The 20,415-nt window shown below is 43.3% G+C and overlaps 1 protein-coding gene across 1 annotated transcript in view; it reads right to left on the bottom strand.

The window, feature by feature from the left end:
* GNG13 (G protein subunit gamma 13) overlaps nt 1–9,608 on the bottom strand; it is a 42,940-nt gene extending 33,332 nt beyond the window's left edge. Inside the window, exon 1 of the mRNA XM_040356449.1 lies at nt 9,223–9,608. The gene's annotated coding sequence lies outside the window, so the exon portion shown is untranslated. The remainder of the gene's footprint in view (nt 1–9,222) is intronic.
* Between the last annotated feature and the right edge of the window lie 10,807 nt (nt 9,609–20,415).

The following is a 20,415-nucleotide window of genomic DNA, read 5'->3' as shown; positions in this document are numbered from 1 at the left end:
AATTGTAAAACAAAGACATTTCTACATTCTCCTGGGCGACTCGCTGTCTCTCCTCTGTGAATGCAAAACGCTGCAATCATCTGACGAGATCTCTCCAGGCGGAATGCTGCACTGCATCACCATCCGGAGCTTCAGCCCGTGATTTATTGGGAGAGCGAGGAGGAGGAGGAGACACCTGAGCCAGGCCCAGCCAGTGACAACACCGCCATATTAATCACCCCATGGGACGGCCAAGTACTCAACCCCACCATATTAAAGGGGTTGTAAAGGCAATTTTTTTTCCTAAATAGCTTCCTTTACCTTAGTGCAGTCCTCCTTCACTTACCTCATCCTTCCATTTTGCTTTTAAATGTCCTCATTTCTTCTGAGAAATCCTCACTTCCTGTTCTTCTGTCTGTAACTCCACACCGTAATGCAAGGCTTTCTCCCTGGTGTGGAGTGTCGTGCTCACCCCCTCCCTTGGACTGCAGGAGAGTCAGGACGCCCACTAACACACAGCTCCTTTCTCTATCTGCAACGTAGAGAGCGTCCTGACCCTCCTGTAGTTCAAGGGAGGGGGTGAGCACGACACTCCACACCAGGGAGAAAGCCTTGCATTACTGTGTGGAGTTACAGACAGAAGAACAGGAAGTGAGGATTTCTCAGAAGAGATAAGGACATTTAAAAGCAAAATGGAAGGATGAGGTAAGTGAAGGAGGACTGCACTAAGGTAAAGGAAGCTATTTAGAGATTTTTTTTTTTTACCTTTACAATCCCTTTAATGGAACTAGTCACCCCATGGTACAGCCAAGCACTCAACCCCACCCAGGGGGACTACAAGGACTGATCAACCTCAGCCGGTCATTGCCTCATCTGTACAATGAAAGGTGATCAGTATTACCATCACCCCAATACTGGAACCCGTCTGAGCCCAATAGGGATAAGGAGATGTAAACCCTAACTGGATGAGTTTGGTAAAGCACTGCATATCATAAATTAATTCCTTAATTTTTTTTTTTTATTAGTTTTATTTGCAATAAAATAACCTTTTTTATCTTTTTTTTGCATCTAATGCCACGCACACACAACCGTTTTTCATGACAAGAAAAATTTCATTTTTTAAATTGGTCGTGAAAAACGGTTGTGTGTACGTTCCAGGGCATGTTTCTCAACGAGAAAAATGCCCATTAGAAATTTAGAACCTGCTCTTTTTTTTCTCGTCGTTTTTCACGTCGTGAAAAATGGCCGTGTGTACATTTTTAACGAGGGGTAAAAAAAAACACGCATGCTCAGAAGCAAGTTGTGAGACGGGAGCGCTCGTTCTGGTAAAACTAGCGTTCGTAATGGAGATAGCACATTTGTCACGCTGCAACAGACTGAAAAGCACAAAGACTGAAAAGCGCAAATCGTTTTTTTTTGGGGGGGGGCTGTTGCACACAAAAGTTTTTTTTACCTTCATGCATAGAATATGTGAAAGTAAAAAAGACTTGAGTTTTTACAACCCCTTTATGGCTCCGAACTCAGAAAAAGGTTCCTGCACTACTTGGGGGTGACTTTGGCGCGGCTTGCATTGCATTGCTTGCAACCTGACTTACAGCGCGACTTTGCAAGGCGACTTCAGCGCGACTTACGACACGACTTAAAGTTGCCTCCAGGACAGGCGACTTTGTGGCCAATCACAGAATAATCAGCTCTGTGGGAGGGAGGGGTTTACCTGAGAAAACTATTTTCTTTTCCTGTAAAGTTGCTTCAGTTAAGATGGAGATCCGACTTTGGAGGCGACTTCCATTGAAATCAATGTGTACAAGTACAAAAAAAAAAAAAAAATCGCAATAAGCGTTTGTTGATTGGTTTGCGCAAAAGTTATAGCGTCTACCAAATAGGGGATAGTTTTATTGCATTTTTATTAATAATTTTTTTTTTTCTAGTAATGGGGGCGATCAACGATTTTTATCGTGACTGCGACATTATGGCAGACACATCGGACACTATTTTGGGACCATTGTCATTTATACAGCGAACAGTGCTATAAAAATGCACTGATTACTGTAAAAATGACACTGGCAGTGAAGGGGTTAACCAGGAGGGGGGCGCTGTAGGGGTTAAGTGTGCCCTAATGTGTGACTCTTACTGTAGGGGGGCGGGGCTGGACGTGTGGTGTCACTGATCGTCGTTCCCTATGACAGGGAACAGACAGACAATCGGTGACAGGCTCACTAGGAAGCAGGGGGAGAGGTTTGTTTACACCCACCTCTCCCCGTTCTTCCTCTCTGTGACCCGATTGCGGGACACCGGCGGCGATCGGGTCTGCTGTTTCTGCAGGGACGGTCACGGAGAAGAGGACCGGGTCGCGAGCGCGCTGTCGGCGGCGCGCTCGCGACCCACGGATGGGATTTAAAGGGGACGTTCATGTACGCCCTTGTGCCCAGCCGTGCCATTCTGCCGACGTATATCGTCGCGCGGCGGTCCTCAAGCGGTTAACATGTTTCCAAGATCCAAGCTTCCATTGACCCGATAGTGTCTCATCTCTGGCGGGGTAGTACGTTACTTGCATGGCATTTCTTGGTTAGCAACATATTAAACCGAGAGGCACAAATGTTCCATTTCCATGACTCATCCCAGTTTGTGTAAAGTGTGGATCCATCAATTAGTCTTGCATGCCTAGAGAATGAACACCGGCTGTGATCATTAGGAGGGTTTCCCCTCTCCCTACTGAATTGTTTGTCTTTATTTAAGCAGAAACAACAGGAGGACCACACAGTGGTTGGCAGGGACACCCGGCATCCCAGGTTGGTCAAGCCAAAGCCAGGAAGTACAGCAGGAAGATGATTCTTCAAGAGACACAAATAATCAATAAGTGATTCCTCCAACCAGACTCCACCCGTGTTATTTTTTAATGGATCACCCCCTCCCCCATTACAAAACCTAATTAATTACAGATGTCTGTTTATTAAAGCGGTTCTCCACCCTAAAGTGGAGTCCCGCTGATCGGAACCCTCCCCCCCTCCGGTGTCACATTTGACACCTTTCAGGGGGGAGGGGGGTGCAGATACCTGTCTAAAGACAGGTATTTGCACCCACTTCCGGCCCGGCATTCACGGGCAAAAGACGGGCATTCCGTCACATCCCGTCGCCCCCCCCGTTGTGTGCTGGGAACACTCGGCTCCCAGCACACAGCAGGAGCCAATCGGCGGGCGCGACTCGCGCATGCGCCGTAGGGAACCGGGCAGTGAAGCCGCAGCGCATCACTTCCTGGTTCCCTGAGCGTGGATGGCGGGGGGAGCAGCAGAGAGACGAGCGATCGCTCGTCCTCTGCTGCGATCGGTGCTGGACTCCAGGACAGGTAAGTGTCCTAATATTAAAAGTCAGCAGCTGCAGTATTTGTAGCTGCTGGCTTTTAATATTTTTTCCCCATGGCACATCCGCTTTAGCTTAGGTTCACACTGCTGCGAATTCAAAATCGCGGTAAAATGCACGATTTTACCACGATTTTGTGGCTGCGATTTTGCCGCGATTTCGGCCGCAATTTAATGTAAATCGCGGCCCGAAATCGCAAAAAGTAGTACAGGAACTACTTTTTGAAATCGCAGATGCGGCGTCGCACTGATTAGGACAGTGCCATTGCCGAAAATTGCCGCCGATTTGAGATGCGATTTGACATGTCAAATCGCATCTCAAATCGTTCCAAATCGTACCCAGTGTGAACCAGGGCTTAAGGTGATAATATCAGGTCATGCCGTTAAAGGCGGCTCATGCCAGTGGTGTATTTAGGTTTTGTGCTGCCCTAGGCCTGACTAAACGTGGGCAACACCTAATTTAAATATGACCCGCCCCTTCCTGTCAATGCCACACCTGTTGCTTTTCAAGACCCGCCCTAAATTTTTCGAGTGGGGACACTAGTTCCGAGGGCCTGGGGGTCAATGGATTGTTTGGCTAGGGGGCAGGAAGTAAAGGGAAATCTCTGCGATGGGACAGGGATGGCAAAAATAAACGCAGTTGCGGAATTCCGGCCTCCCGCATACCAGAAGCAGTGCAGCCGCTTAATGGGGGCGCTAGACTAATTTGCCTCTCAGCCCCGTCCGCCCCATAAGACTGCAGGGACTCTTTCCATGCTGCCCCCCTACAAAGTGCTGCCCTAGGCCGGGGCCTTGTTGGCCTAGGCCAGGATACATCGTTGGTTCCTGCGCACATGTGCGGGAGTGATGTCACGCGACTCCGGCCAGTCACAGTGCCGGAGTTCGCGGCCCTGGAAGGAAGAGGGGTGAAGATTGGCTGCTTGCTACTAGTGAGGAAGACGGGGACATCGCGGGCTTCTCCTGCAGGTAAGTGCCACATAATAGGCTGCTATGCAATGCATACTAGCCCATTATGCTTTACCTTTACAGGGAAACAAAGAGGAAGTAACACCCACCAGGGTTTACTTCCTCCAACACTTGACACTAGTGCTTACAATGATCAACCTTTATTTCTGTAAAACCGTTTTCATCCGCAACGGATGGATAAAAATGCGGACATACGGTCCGCACATGTGAAAGGGGCCTAATACAGGAGGTGTGTTACTGGCCAGATCACCAGGTGAAAACAGAGGGGGGAAAAGGACTAAGAACGAAAACTAATGCAGCCACCATATTGAAAAAAAAAAAAAAAGCTGCAATATATTACATTTTTGATTTAATACCATTTTACCCAACACAACTAGTGGTTAAACCAACCCTTATCAATCATTGTTTCTCCAGAGGTTGTAAGGAGTGCCATGAGTAATGAGCAATTCTGGCAACAATGATCAAGCTATCTATAGGGCCATTCTACCCAATGACCACCAATGTAATGAGCATTCTTCCCAATGACTCATCCCAGCGAGTATCAATATAAGAAGAATTCTTCCCAATGACTGGCAAAGTAGGGAACATTCTTCCCAATAAGCGCCAATGTAAGGAGCATTCTTCCCAATGAGTGCCAATGTAAAGAACATTCTTCCCAATGACTGGCAAAGTAGGGATCATTCTTCCCAATGACTGGCAAAGTAAGGAACATTCTTCCCAATGAGTGCCAATGTAAGGAACATTCTTCCCAATAAGTGCCAATGTAAGGAACATTCTTCCCAATAAGTGCCAATGTAAGGAACATTCTTCCCAATAAGTGCCAATGTAAGGAACATTCTTCCCAATAAGTGCCAATGTAAGGAACATTCTTCCCAATAAGTGCCAATGTAAGGAACATTCTTCCCAATAAGTGCCAATGTAAGGAACATTCTTCCCAATAAGTGCCAATGTAAGGAACATTCTTCCCAATGAGTGCCAATGTAAGGAGCATTCTTCCCAATGAGTGCCAATGTAAGGAACATTCTTCCCAATAAGTGCCAATGTAAAGAACATTCTTCCCAATGACTGGCAAAGTAGGGATCATTCTTCCCAATGACTGGCAAAGTAAGGAACATTCTTCCCAATAAGTGCCAATGTAAGGAACATTCTTCCCAATGAGTGCCAATGTAAGGAGCATTCTTCCCAATGAGTGCCAATGTAAGGAGCATTCTTCCCAATGAGTGCCAATGTAAGGAGCATTCTTCCCAATGACTGGCAAAGTAGGGATCGTTCTTCCCAATGACTGGCAAAGTAAGGAACATTCTTCCCAATAAGTGCCAATGTAAGGAACATTCTTCCCAAAGAGTGCCAATGTAAGGAACGTTCTTCCCAATGAGTGCCAATGTAAGGAACATTCTTCCCAATGAGTGCCAATGTAAGGAACATTCTTCCCAATGACTGGCAAAGTAAGGAACATTCTTCCCAATGAGTGCCAATGTAAGGAGCATTCTTCCCAATGAGTGCCAATGTAAGGAACATTCTTCCCAATGACTGGCAAAGTAAGGAACATTCTTCCCAATGAGTGCCAATGTAAGGAGCATTCCTCCCAATGACTCATCCCAGCGAGTGTCAATATAAGAATTCTTCCCAATGAATGCCAATGTAAGGAAAATTCTTCCCAATGACTGGCAAAGTAGGGAACATTCTTCCCAATGAGTGCCAATGTAAGGAACATTCTTCCCAATGACTGGCAAAGTAGGGAACATTCTTCCCAATGAGTGCCAATGTAAGGAACATTCTTCCCAATGACTGGCAAAGTAGGGAACATTCTTCCCAATGAGTGCCAATGTAAGGAACATTCTTCCCAATGACTGGCAAAGTAAGGAACATTCTTCCCAATGACTGGCAAAGTAAGGAACATTCTTCCCAATGACTCATCCCAGCGAGTGTCAATATAAGAATTCTTCCCAATGAATGCCAATGTAAGGAAAATTCTTCCCAATGACTGGCAAAGTAAGGAACATTCTTCCCAATGAGTGCCAGTCTGAGTAACAGTCTGCATGTCTTTTCTGATCACTATCATAATTTGTTATTTTTATTACTTTCAAATAATGTTGTTGTATATAGCAGGCCTATTCATAAAAAGTGAATGTGATTTTCACCAAACATTCTCTGGTGGAGAATCGATGACTGTCATGTATAATGCATGGATCTGGACGATTCACCCGTGGAGAACGTTTGTTGAAGGTCAAAGTCTTCCGTATTCTTTTACTTGTTTTATATCAGCCTAGAGTTCATAATCATATACCGTGGGCTGTAAACTTCACCAATTCAGCTCTCAGGGGAACTGTTGCTAATACAATTATTTTAACGGTTCCTCCATCCTAAATAGTTGATGGGAGGGTCAGACATATCAGGAATCAGAAAAATATAATCACCCAGTTAAATAATGACACCGGTCTGATCTCATTGTCCCGGTCCAAACATTACACACCGCTGATACTAATTACCGTATTAGACCCCCATACACACTATTAGATTTTCTGCAGATTTTTGTCTTCAGATTTCCCAAAACCATATAAAATGAGGTCAAACCTTAAAGCCTCGTACACACGATCGGACTTTTCCGTGGATTTTTGCACGAAGGGCGTTGGCCGTGAACTTGTTCTGCATACACACGGCAGAACATTTTCAGCCAACTTTCACCAAATCACGTGGTTTTTCTGCTCTTTACCGCCACCCTTTGGGCAACTTCTGCTATTGTCGTCTGATCTTAAGCATTGGTTCTGCGCATGCGTGTTTGTACTTTTGGATCTTAGTCCGATGGGTTTGTGTACACGCGATCGGATGATCCGACGCAACAAATGTTTTGTCAGACAATTTGAGAGCAGGCACAGCCAACATTTGTTGTCGGAAATTCTGACAATTGTCCGATGGAGCGTACAGACGGTCGGATTATCCGTCAAAACACGTATGTTGTTGTTGGAATATCTGATCATGTGTACGGGCCTCACACAGGGATCCTCAAACTACGGCCCTCCAGCTGTTGCAGAACTACACATCCCATGAGGCATTGTAACACACTGACATTCACAGACATGACTAGGCATGATGGGAATTGTAGTTCCTGAACAACTGGAGGGCCGTAGTTTGAAGACCTATGCCTAGAGTTTCCATTTGTATGCCATCAGGCAGGCCCTTGTACTACATGGTTTTGGTAAATCTGAAGGAAATCTGACCACAAAAGTTGTATAGTGTGTATGGGGGTCTTAAAGTGGTTGTCAACCCTTTACAACCACTTTAGCCTACAGGTAAGCCTAGATTAAGGCTTACCTGTAAATCAGGGATCCTCAAACTACGGCCCTCCAGCTGTTGCGGAACTACACGTTCCATGAGGCATTGTAACACACTGACATTTGCAGACATGACTAGGCATGATGGGAACTGTAGTTCCTGAACAACTGGAGGGCCGTAGTTTGAAGACCCATTCTGTAGATCAGGGGTGTCAAACTGGCAGCCCTCCAGCTGTTGCAAAACTACAAGTCCCATGAGGCATTGCAAGGCTAACAGTTACAAGCATGACTCCCACAGGCAGAGGCATGATGGGACTTGTAGTTTCGGAACAGCTGGAGGGCCGCCAGTTTGACACCCCTGCTGTAGATGCTTGATATATCTCCCAGACCTGCACGGTCTAGGAGATCTTTGCAAATCTCCGTACAGCGATTTCTTCTGCGCATGCGCCGGAGTTAGAAAGGGCACCCCGTACCCTTTCTAACTCGGGTAATGCCGTGAGTGGAGGCTCCTGACGTCACGTGACTCCGGCCACTCACAGAGCTGGAGTTCACGGCCCCGGAAGGAAGAGGGGTGAAGAATGGACGCTCGCTACTCGCGAGGAAGACATTTCGGGCTTCTCCTGCAGGTAAGTGTCACATAATGGGCTAGTATGCCATGCATAGTAGCCCATTATGCTTTACCTTTGCAGGGAAACAAAGAGGAAGTAAAACCCATCAGGGTTTACTTCCTCTTTAAGGTCTGACCTCATATTACATGGTTTGGTAAATCTGCAGAAAAATGAATAGTGTGTATGGGGTCTTACGAATACCAAGAATTGTGATGACAACACACAAAGCGCAGTAACCCATAGCAACCAGACGGTATGATTTTTAGCTCATAGTAGCCAAAATAATAACTGCCCATTGGCAGGGATCCTCAAACTACGGCCCTCCAGCTGTTGTAGAACTACACATCCCATGAGGCATTGTAACACACTGACATTCACAGACATGACTAGGCATGATGGGAATTGTAGTTCCTGAACAACTGGAGGGCCGTATAATTTGAAGACCCCTGGGTTAAAGGGAGGCACTGGGCTCTGCCCACTTTATTTTATTTGTTATAACATCTATATAAACCCCATAACAGTCGTTTGCTTCTCCAGGCGCTGACCAGTTGCTGAATCCCTAGCAACCCTCCGGGACTCCCACTGGGGAGGTCTGCTCAGCTGTGTTCCCGGCTCCGCCCCATCCACTATGACCATTACATAGGTATCCGACATAAAGCAGCATGTTGCGGGCGATAGCCAGGGCACCTCCTGCTGCAGCAGGAGGAGTGAGACTTCCTGGAAATGAGAGGCAGAGCCAAGAACTCAAGGGAGGAGATCTTACCAGATTTAAAAAGCCAGTGGGTAAAATAACCGACCAGTAGCCGCGCTTAGGGGACTAAGCCTTGATTTCTTTATCAAAAATCAGACTAAAATATGTCAACTTTCAGCTCCCCTTGTATGTAGAAAACAATAAAAAAAAGACTGCACCAATCCACCGTATTATAACGGCGTCCAGACACGCATCAGCTGCAACAGATATTAACCTCTAATCCGCCAGTCCAAACTATATACATGCCTTTACCATTTAGAGCATAAACAACTAAAAAAAATAGGTCTTACCTTTTACTGCTGTGACCGATCCTAAAGAAGACAGAAGGGGAAAAAATAAATAAAAAAAATCAATGTAATAAAAACAAAAATGATGTATTAAAAAAAAAAAAATCAATCCTTGACAGAAGGATAGAGGAGGTGAATCCCGAATCCCGAGCAAAACTCCAAATGGCCTTTAAAACAGATTGAATCCGGCTAAATCTCCCCAATATCTCCCATGTAATCTGGTAATGGTCGTGCAGCCCAGCTGCTGCAGCAAAGAGGGAGGATTATCACAAGTGATGGCCTTTTTCTGGGGTTGGGTTAAAAGCTGGCCGAGCGCACGATCGCGTTTTATGGAGAGAGAGAGGGAGAGACACAGCTGGTACACGCTCCTCTTCTCAGAAGCACTTACAATGCTCTGTGCATTAAGTAGGTTTTGTTGGAGAACAGGAAAAAAAAAAGGGGGAGAGGGAGAGAGAGGAGGGGGGGGGGGGGAGATAAGGATGTCCTCAGATGCAGGCAAGATTCATTAGTTGCCCAGTATATTTATGCAATTTAATTACTGCCTGATGCTAATGACTTGCAATGTTTGGCTACCATAGATACCTGGATATCTGTATTAATTGCCCCCCCGAGGCGCGCCGTCCCGGGGATTTTGGAGACGGCAATTGACACTTTGCTTACGACAACGAGGCATGATCTCAGCCACACGCGACGCCTTCCGTGTTTCGTCTTGCGGTGTGAGATGTGTGGTGCCTACAAGCTAAACGACTATTTGACAACAACGTCTAAAAAGCACAATAGAAGACATTTGCATATAATTGGCCTGCGCTAGGGGTCCCGAGTTCAGCGCCAACCAGAGACAGCGGGCGGAGCTTGTATGTTCGTGACATGTGTGCGGTGGGTTTCATGGAATAATAGAAAAATAAATACTATTAGGTTAGGGGTAAATATGTTTTTATTATTTTTCAGCATAATAATACAACACATATAAACATAGGTGTCTATAGTATAGGACGGAACATATTAATATATATCGTTTCAAATTCAATAACTATTAGGTTAGGGTTCGTCTCAACTGGTGGCAAACCGGGTTGTATTTCCACCCCTAATGCCGCGTACACACCATTGTTTTTCGGGTGGTAAAAAACAACGTTTTTAAAAAATGTCAATTAAAACGATCGTGTGTGGGCTTCAGAGCATTTTTCGGGTTCTAAAAAACGACTCAATATTTTTTCACTACGTTTTAAACGTTGTAATTTTTCGGGTTGTAAAAGAAAAAAATGGTCGTGTGTGGGCTAAAACGACGTGAAAAACCTGCGCATGCGCAGAAGTTATGAGACGGGAGCGCTCGTTCTGGTAAAACTACTGTTTGGAGTAATGGAGTTAGCACATTCGTCACGCTGTAACAGACCGAGAAAAGGGCGAATCGTCTTTTACTAACACGGAATCAGCTAAAGCAGCCCCAAAGGTGGCGCCATCCGCATGGAACTTCCCCTTTATAGTGCGGTCGTACGTGTTGTACGTCACCGCGCTTTGCTCGGGCATTTTTTTTTTTTTTTAACGATTGTTTGTGGGCAACATCGTTTTAATGATCAGGTTGAAAAAACGTTGTTCTTTCTAGAGCCTGAAAAACATTGTTTTTTACAACCTGAAAAATGATCATGTGTACGCGGCATAAGACTCGATTCACACCTATGCATGTTGCTTTTGAGCGTTTTTGCAGTGCTTTTTGCGGGGCTTGTTGCGGTTTGCGTTTTTTTTTATATTATCTCTTTTTTTTAGCCAGCAATTATTTTTTTTTTACATTTCCTTTGACAACCAGCTATAAAACAGGTAAAAAAAAACGCAAAACGCAAATCGCGGAAAAATCATGGTAAAAAAAGGATTTTTGTACTCACCGTAAAATCCATTTCTCTGAGTTCATAGACGGACACAGCCTTCATTGACCTTAGGGTTATGCTTCTTCCTACCAGGAGATTTTCTCCTGGTAGGAAGAAGCATAACCCTAAGGTCAATGAAGGCTGTGTCCGTCTATGAACGAAAGAGAAATATATATTTTTTTTACAAAACTGTCACTCCTTTTTTGTTTATAGCGATCAAATACCACCAAAAGAAAGCTCTATTTATAGAGGGGGTGGGGGGGGGGGGGACGCCAATTTTGTTTGGGTACAACGTCACACGACCGCGCAATTGTCAGTTAAAGGGAAGCAGTGCCGAATCGCAAAAAATGCTCTGATCAGGAAGGCGGTAAATTCTTCCGTGGCTAAAAACACACCAAACTACATCTGGTGTGAACCAGTCTAAAATTGCTGCTGCAGCCCCAGTTGTAATCAAGGCCTGATGGCTGGGTGTTGTAGTTCTACAAACAGCAGCAGAACACTGGGCATAGCGGACATCACCTCTGGTCCAGTCTCTATGATACAATTACAGTTACAAGCATGCCGTGACTATATGGCAATAAGTAGCAGGTTTTCCCAGCGGGTGCCTCGAGGACACAGGCATCTGCTGGGAACAGAAGCAACTACAGAGGAACTACAAACTGCAATATGCCACCTCTGATTCAATTGACCATGCTACATGCACCAGCTGTGCCCCCCTCCTCCCCCCACCCTGCTGGCATTGATACTTAAATGGGAAGCTTAATCCTTACTAGACATGCAGATTATAATTTATATTCCCCATAACATCCAGAACAAATGCAGTTATCTGAACCAGCGTTAAATCCATGATTATTACTGGTTTCCCAAATATTAATGCATTGGTGACATCTGCAGATGGAGCGACATGTCTAATCCGGAGAAATCCTCCCACTCTGAATAATTCATACAAGACTACAGTCACTAACTCTGTCATCTGCATTAGCGGTCAGTTTTATTCTAGCAGATGTCAGCCAGGATCATTTTTAAAGCACCAACTAATAATTTATATATTTCCTTCTGTTCTATTCAGAAAGAGTCGGGTTATACTGCCACCTACAGGAAAAGTTGGGACACTGGCAAACGGAAAAATTGTAAGCCAGGCCTTTTATAACTCCTCCTTCACCCATCGTGCCTCATTGTTTTCTTTGTGTCCTAGGAGGTTGGTCATCTTTTCAACTCTGCAGGGGAAAAAAAATTAAAAATTTATAGTCATCTCACAAGCCCCTGCAATGGTTTCCAATTTGGAAACAACAAATGTACATTTTGGGAGCGCAAACGCGGTCGTGATGATCATAGGAGGTGATCTGGTTAATCCAGTAGCAAGACATTTTGCCAGATTCATATATTTTTGATCGCTTTTTAACTAGAAGATTTGGCTGCTCAATAACCAGGCCATTTTTTGCGATTCGGCACTGCGTCGATTTAAATGTCAATTTCGCGGTCGTGCGACGCTGTACCCAAACAAAATGATATTTTTCCCACAAATAGAGATTTCTTTCGGTGGTATTTGATCACCTCTGCGTTTTTTGTTTTGTTTTTTCGCTATAAACAAAAAAAAGCAACTCTTTTGAAAAAAAAACAAAAAACAAACACAATATTTTGTACTTTTTGCTATAATAAATATCCCCATTTAAAAAAAAAAAAAAAGTTTCTTAGTTTAGGCCAATATGTATTCTTATACTTTTTTTTTTTTTTGCAATAATCGTATATTGATTTGTTTGCACAAAAGTTATAGCATCTACAAAATAGGGGATAGATTTATGGCATTTTGAGTATATATTTTTTACTAGTAATGGCGGCGATCTGCGATTTTTTTAATCGGTACTGTGAGATTATAGCGGACACATCGGACACTTTTGGAACCATTGGCATTTATACAGCGATTAGTGCTATAAAAATGCATGATTACTGCGTAAATTACACTAGCAGGGAAGGGGCTAACACTAGGGGGCGATCAAGGTGTTAACTGTGTTCCCTATTGTGTGTTTTAACTGGGAGAGGACTGGTAATAGAAGATGACAGATCGTGGATCCCAGTTTGTAGGAACTCACGATCTGCATCAGAACAGGGATGGGGGTACACCAGGGTTTGACAAATTTGCTTGGAATCTAGGAGCCAGCTAAAAAAAGGAGCCAGAAAACGCGCCCCGTCCCGACGAGCTTGCGCGCAGAAGCAAATACATACGTGAGCAGCGCCCGCATATGTAAACGGTGTTCAAACCACACATGTGAGGTTTTCGCCGTGATTGGTAGAGCGAGAGCAATAATTCTAGCCCTAGTCCTCCTCTGTAACTCAAAACATGCAACCTGTAGATTTTATTAAACGTCGCCTATGAAGATTTTAAAGGGTAAAAGTTTGTCGGCATTCCACGAGCGGACGTAATTTTGAAGCGTGACATGTTGGGTATGAATTTACTTGGCGTAACATTATTTTTCATAATATAAAAAAAAAATGGGGATAACTTTACTGTTGTCTTATTTTTTAATTAAAAAAAGTGTAATTTTTTCCCAAAAAAGTGCGCTTGTAAGACCGCTGCGCATATACAGCATGACAAAGTATTGCAACGATCGCCATTTTATTCTCTAGGGTGTTAGGATAAAAAATATATATAATGTTTGGGGGTTCTAATTAGAGGGAAGATGGCAGTGAAAATTGTGAAAAATTACATTAGAATTGCTGTTTAACTTGTAATACCAACCACCACCACCAGATGGCGCCAGCTTACACATCTGATGGTAATAACTAATACCAACAGCTCACCACCAAGTGGTTTATTGAATGGGACGTGTTCAAAATAAGTGTGAATTTCACCAGACTTATTTTGAACACGTCCCTTTCAATAAACCACTTCAGCCCCAGAAAGTTTACTCCCTTCCCGACTAGGCCATTTTTAGCGATACGGCACTGCATTAATTTAACGGACAACTGCGCAGACGTACGACGCGGTACACAGATAAAATCGATCTCCTTTCCCCCCCCCCCCACCACAAATAGAGCTTTCTTTTGGTGGTTGTGTTTGATCACCTCTGCGGTTTTTAAAGGAATTTTTTTTTTTTCATAATAAGCATCCTTTACCTGCAGACATTCCTCTTTTCACTTCCTCATTGTTCGTTTTTGCTCAGAAGTTGCTCTATTTCTTCTCTGTTCTGTTCACTTCCTGCTTGTCTGATTGTTACTGACCACCGTGACGGGAGGCTTTACTGCGGTGGTCAGTAACGTGCTCACCCCCTCCTGGGAACTACATCTGTGCGGCAGGACGCTCTCTACGTGTTAGAGACTTCAAGGAGGTGTGAATTACTGGGCGTGCCGCAATGCATCATGGGAAATGTAGTTCTCACATGAACGAGCGCCGCAAACCAGGAAGTGAATGAAAGAACAGAAACTAGAATGCCGGAGGTGATATAGATGAAGGAATTTAATAGGTATTTACTTGTTTTTTAACAGAATCATTACACTATTCTGTCTGTCTACCTTGCAGGTATTAATTTTAGGCAAAAAAATGTTTTCCTTTAGTGACCCTTTAATTTTTGTGCTATAAACAAAAAAACTACTAACAATTTTGGAAAGAAAATATTTTTTACTTTATGCTACAAAACATAACCAAAAAAAAAATCAAATTTGCCAATATGTATTCTGCTACATATTTTTGGCCAAAAAAAGTGTATATTGATTGGTTTGCGCAACAGTTATATCTTCTACAAACTAGGGGATATTTGTAGTTCTAAAAAAAATTTTTTTAATAGAAATGGTGGCGATCAGCGATTTTTAGCAGAACTGCGATATTGCGGCAGACAAAATCAGACACCTGACACCTTTTTGGGGACCAGTGACCCCAATACAGCAATCAGTGCTAAATATGCATTGTAACTGTACTGACAGGGAAGGGGTTAACATCAGGGGTGATCAAAGTGTTAAGTGTGCTCCTAGGGAGTGCTTGCCGACTGTGTGGGGATGCTGTGACTGGAAAAAAAAAAAAAAGCTGTGTTCCTGCTTAACACTTTTTCTGCTGAAGTGGTTAAATGAAAAAAAAAAAAAAACAGCGCTCTGTTTTTGAAAAACAGTACTAAAGAGTATATATATATATATATATATATATATATATATATATATATATATATATATATATATATATATATATATATATATATATATTTATATTTATATTTTATTTAGGTATAACAAATTATTAAATGTGACATAAAAAAAATAAAAATAAAATAAATAAATATATATATATATATATACACACACAAATATCCAAGTGATTAAACTTCAATTTGTTGACAAATAATTTCTTTCTAAAAGAGAACTTGATGTAAATCTTCCACCGCACCACTTGTGTTTGTGAATCCACTCCCAAAAGAATAAAACTCACCAAAAAACTCACATGCTCGGCATAATAGCTTGATACCCCCACCAGGGTTAATAGGCAATTCCAACGGTGATGCCAAGAAAATCAAATCTTGAACCGAGGCGGGATCTGTCCAATTCAAACCTAGAATGAGCTGCCCCATAAAGGGGTGAATCACACCATTTGCAATTTTTGTTCACTTGAGCTATTGAGCTCTATAAAACTGAATCCTAAAGCAGTAGAGCCAACAGAGATCAAGCAAACTGATCCGGAAACAGGGCAAGTCAGGTCAGATAGGAGACGCCAGAGTCAGTTCCTGTATCTCTGATTCTTAGCCGACGTCAGTTCCTGTATCTCTGATTCTTAGCCGACGTCAGTTCCTGTATCTCTGATTCTTAGCCGACGTCAGTTCCGGTATCTCTGATTCTTAGCCGACGTCAGTTCCGGTATCTCTGATTCTTAGCCGACGTCAGTTCCGGTATCTCTGATTCTTAGCCGACGTCAGTTCCGGTATCTCTGATTCTTAGCCGACGTCAGTTCCGGTATCTCTGATTCTTAGCTGACGTCAGTTCCGGTATCTCTGATTCTTAGCTGACGTCAGTTCCGGTATCTCTGATTCTTAGCCGACGTCAGTTCCTGTATCTCCGATTCTTAGCTGACGTCAGTTCCGGTTTCTCTAAACCATTTGCGTTTCACGCTGGCTCCGTCGCGGCCGATGATTCCCCTCCGCTCCAACACAGGGACACAGGCAGCCTCACTCCACAGCAGCATCCGGCTTATAACGCTGAGAATCGCCAAATCCAGCAGGTGAGATTGTGGGGGCTGGAGAATCGCGATACGATTCTTCCCGATTAATCGCGCAGCTCTACTACACATACTAGCAAAAATATAATTTATACCAAAAACAGTGATTGATCTGGTTAGTGATGTTGGACTGCCATTATTTTAATCACAACTGTATCAAACAGATATAAAAAAAAAATTCCAATAGAATATTTAAAAGCTCAAAGGAAAGCAAAAGATCCTTGATGGGGTTTATATACACCGCTGCCAGTTTGGGCTGATCTACTACCCGTTTGTTACATTTCAATGAAAGTAAACCTGTCCAATAAATCTCTCCTTTCCATTGCTGACCTACTTCTGAATGTTCTGGCTATTATACCGTGTTTCCCCGAAAAGAAGACCTAGTGTTATTTTCCAGGATATATATCTAGGACTATAAGCCAGGGTTTGACAAATTTGCTTGGAATCTAGGCGCCAGCTAAAAAAGTTAGGAGCCAGAAAACGCGCCCGTCCCGACGAGCTTGTGCGCAGAAGCGAACACCTACGTGAGCAGCGCCTGCATATGTAAACGGTGTTCAAACCACACATGTGAGGTATCTCCGCGATTGGTAGAGCGAGAGCAATAATTCCAGCCCTAGACCTCCTCTGTAACTCAAAACGTGCAACCTGTAGAATTTTTTTAAACATCGCCTATGGAGATTTTAAAGGGTAAAAGTTTGTCGGGAATTCCATGAGCGCACGCAATTTTGAAGCGTGACATGTTGGGCATCAATTTACGCGGCGTAACATTATCTTTCATAATATTAAAAAAAAATGGGGATAACTTTACTGTTGTCTTATTTTTTTAATTTAAAAAAGTGTAATTTTTTTCCAAAAAAGTGCGCTTGTAAGACCGCTGAGCAAATACGGCGTGACAGAAAGTAATGCAACGATCGCTATTTTATTCTCTAGGGTGTTAGGATAAAAAAATATATATAATGTTTGGGGGTTCTAATTAGAGGGAAGAAGATGGCAGTGAAAATAGTGAAAAATTACATTAGAATTGCTGTTTAACTTGTAATGCTTAACTTGTAATACCAACGGGCACCACCAGATGGAGCCAGCTCACAAAAAAAAATGCCCCCCTTCCAAGCCAAGTCGCCAGGACCCTATTTCTAGTCGCCATGGCGACCGGGATTTGTCGAGCCCTGCTATAAGCCCTACCCTGAAAATAAGCCCTAGTTTAAAATGCTTGTAAAATCCTATAATCCACTCTATTACAGTAGTATATAATGTACAATGTGTGCGTTTCTGTAATATAATTGCGGGGAAGAGAGCTTCAGCGGGTCACAGAAGCGCAGAGCGGCGCTATAATGAAGGTATTTGCCACAATTATATTACAGAAACACACATTGTACATTATATAATACTGTAATAGAGTGGATTATAGGATTTTACCTCAATTCACACTGGGCAATTCCGACAGGCAGAGAGGGGGAGAAAAGACAGCACATTACATGGTAAGACCTACCCCGAAAATAAGCCCTACTGTGTCTTTTGTTGCCAAAATTAATATAAGACCCGGGTTCATTTTCGGGGATACGCTGTACTGACCCTCTCTGCCTTCAATATTTTCAGTCATGGACCCAGAACAATATACAGATTAGAATTCTTGCCTACTTGTTGCGTCAATGACTCAAATACTGAAGCATAAGGATTGACATGACAGCCATGCATCTAGCATTTTCAGAGGAGGACACCAATGGAGTTGGTTTATATAAAAAATAAAATAAAAAAAAACACACACCAAAGCTTTCAAAAGGCTTTTATTTTTTTATTTCTAAATGGTATCTACATGTATATGTACAATAAAAATACAACACAAACAGTATTAAGAAAAACAAAAACAAAGTGCCAAGTGGATAAATTAGCACTCCACAAATCAGAAATATTAGACATTAAAAAGCCTGTGGACAGGCAGTAGTTATTTCCAAAGTGAAATGATGACTTCATTTTGCCCTAAACAAAAATGGCTGCCGCCCACAGGTCAAAAAAGTGACTAAGCACACAGGCTAGTTTAAAGTAAAACTGTGGCCAGGTTATGAATTTTTTTTCTTAGGTCCTCAACAAGCTATAAATAAAGCTTTAAAACAAGCCCTCTGTAGCACTGCGGAATAATTCAAAAGAGGAGCAGTGGAGTTCTTCATGTCAAGCCTTGGCACTCTGCTTTCTCCCTCTCTCTGTGTGCCCACCTACTCTGTGTTTACATTAGAGATCAGAAAGCTGGCAGGCAGCCAAGTCACTGCTGGGAGGAGGGAGCTGAATGGTGGAAATAAACACTGAAAAATCTGTGTATTAGGATAGTGAGCGCCACTAATCATCGCTACGGATTCAAGTAGAACTACAGGCTAAACTTTTTTTTTTCCATTTTGGATAGAGCAGGAGAGGGATATAACCGTTCTCAGATTTGTTTTTACAATCTATTTCCAGTTGTGGAGATTTACCTTCACTTCCTGTCTCATTAGCAAAACAGGAAGTGAGAGAAAAGCTCTGCAAATTAAAAGGGGTTGTAAAGCTACCATTGTTTTTCCCTAAATAGCTTCCTTTCCCTTAGTGCAGTCCTCCTTCACTTACCTTATCCTTCCATTTTGCTTTTAAATGTCCTTATTTCTTCTGAGAAATCCTCACTTCCTGTTCTTCTGTCTGTAACTCCACACAGTGATGCAAGGCTTTCTCCCTGGTGTGGAGTGTCGTGCTCGCCCCGTCCCTTGGACTACAGGAGAGTCAGAACGCTCTCTACGTTGCAGGTAGAGAAAGGAGCTGTGTGTTAGAGAGCGTTCTGACTCTCCTGTAGTCCAAGGGTGGGGACGAGCACAACACTCCACACCAGGGAGAAAGCCTCGCATTACTGTGTGGAGTTACAGACAGAAGAACAGGAAGTGAGGATTTCTCAGAAGAAATAAGGACATTTAAAAGCAAAATGGAAGGATGAGGTAAGTGAAGGAGGACTGCACTAAGGTAAAGGAAGATATTTAGGGGGGGAAAAAAAAAATTGTACCTTTACACCCCCTTTAAGGGAAATCCTTGGGGACCCCCGAGGTCACCAGAACTAGTGTCCCCATTAGAAGATGTCCCCTCTATTACCTCTCCAACAGGGGCACAGACAGCAATAGAAACCTTACAGGTGATCCAATCCTCCATTCTATTCAAAATTAAAAAAAAATAAAGTTGTGTCTTTAGTTCTACTTTTCAGCTATAATTGCTGGATTTCTTATGCATTGCCACCTGCAGATGATATCTGGTATTGCAGCACATCCATGTATAATGTTTTTTTTTTGTCATTTCCCCCAGAAGCAGCCCTAGAAAATCTGGGTTTGGGAATATTGCCAATTTTGTTACTTTAAGGCCGGGTTCACACTGTCGCTGCATGCGGCACACAGCAGGGGGCCGGTGTGTGCTGGTTCACCGGTTCAGGTCCGATTTCAGCCCGAATTTTGGGCTGAAATTGAAGCTGAAACGCACCAAAAAAAAGGCACTCTTTTTTCCGACACATCGCACCGGACCCGCTGCGGAGATATGTGAACCGGCTCCATAGACAGCCAGTCACATTCTCCTGCTATGCGAATTGAATGCGGTGGAAACGCGCATTCACTTTGCATAGGTGTGAACCCGGCCTAGAATGCAAGCCCCCCCCTCCCCCCACCACAAATAAGCCTATATCAGCGTTACGTGAAATAAATAGGAATGATCATTGAGAAGCTGGAAGAGCCCCAGCACTAAAACCCTTTCAGACAGAAGATGGCCAGAGTCTGCGCCGATCGACGGGCAGCCAGTCTGAACAAATACGGAAATGATTCCATACTGAATGTATTAACAGGACCCACAGGAATGCTCCAGGCCCTGCTTTGTAATGAGAAAAATGCAGAAATGGACTTTCCTCTGGTGGAGAGACGGTAAAAGGATAAAGTAGGAGACAGGCTGGCGATTTGCAGCAAATATCATTGTCATTGTGTGTTTGCTACACATTTATCCTCTCTGGGCACAATCAGCGGCATGCCAGTTCCACCCAGAGAAGAAAACCAATTGGGAATTTTAAGAGTTAAAATTTGTGAAGACCACCAAGGCCGGGGCACCCTTTCATCACCAACAGTATTCACAGTTTTCTTCTACAACAGGAAAACAGAT

The sequence above is a fragment of the Rana temporaria genome, chromosome 6 (genome assembly GCF_905171775.1).
Source record: "Rana temporaria chromosome 6, aRanTem1.1, whole genome shotgun sequence".
Classification (NCBI taxonomy): Eukaryota; Metazoa; Chordata; class Amphibia; order Anura; family Ranidae; genus Rana; species Rana temporaria.
Note: the sequence above shows the minus strand (reverse complement) of the source record. Positions and strands in the feature narration are given on the sequence as shown.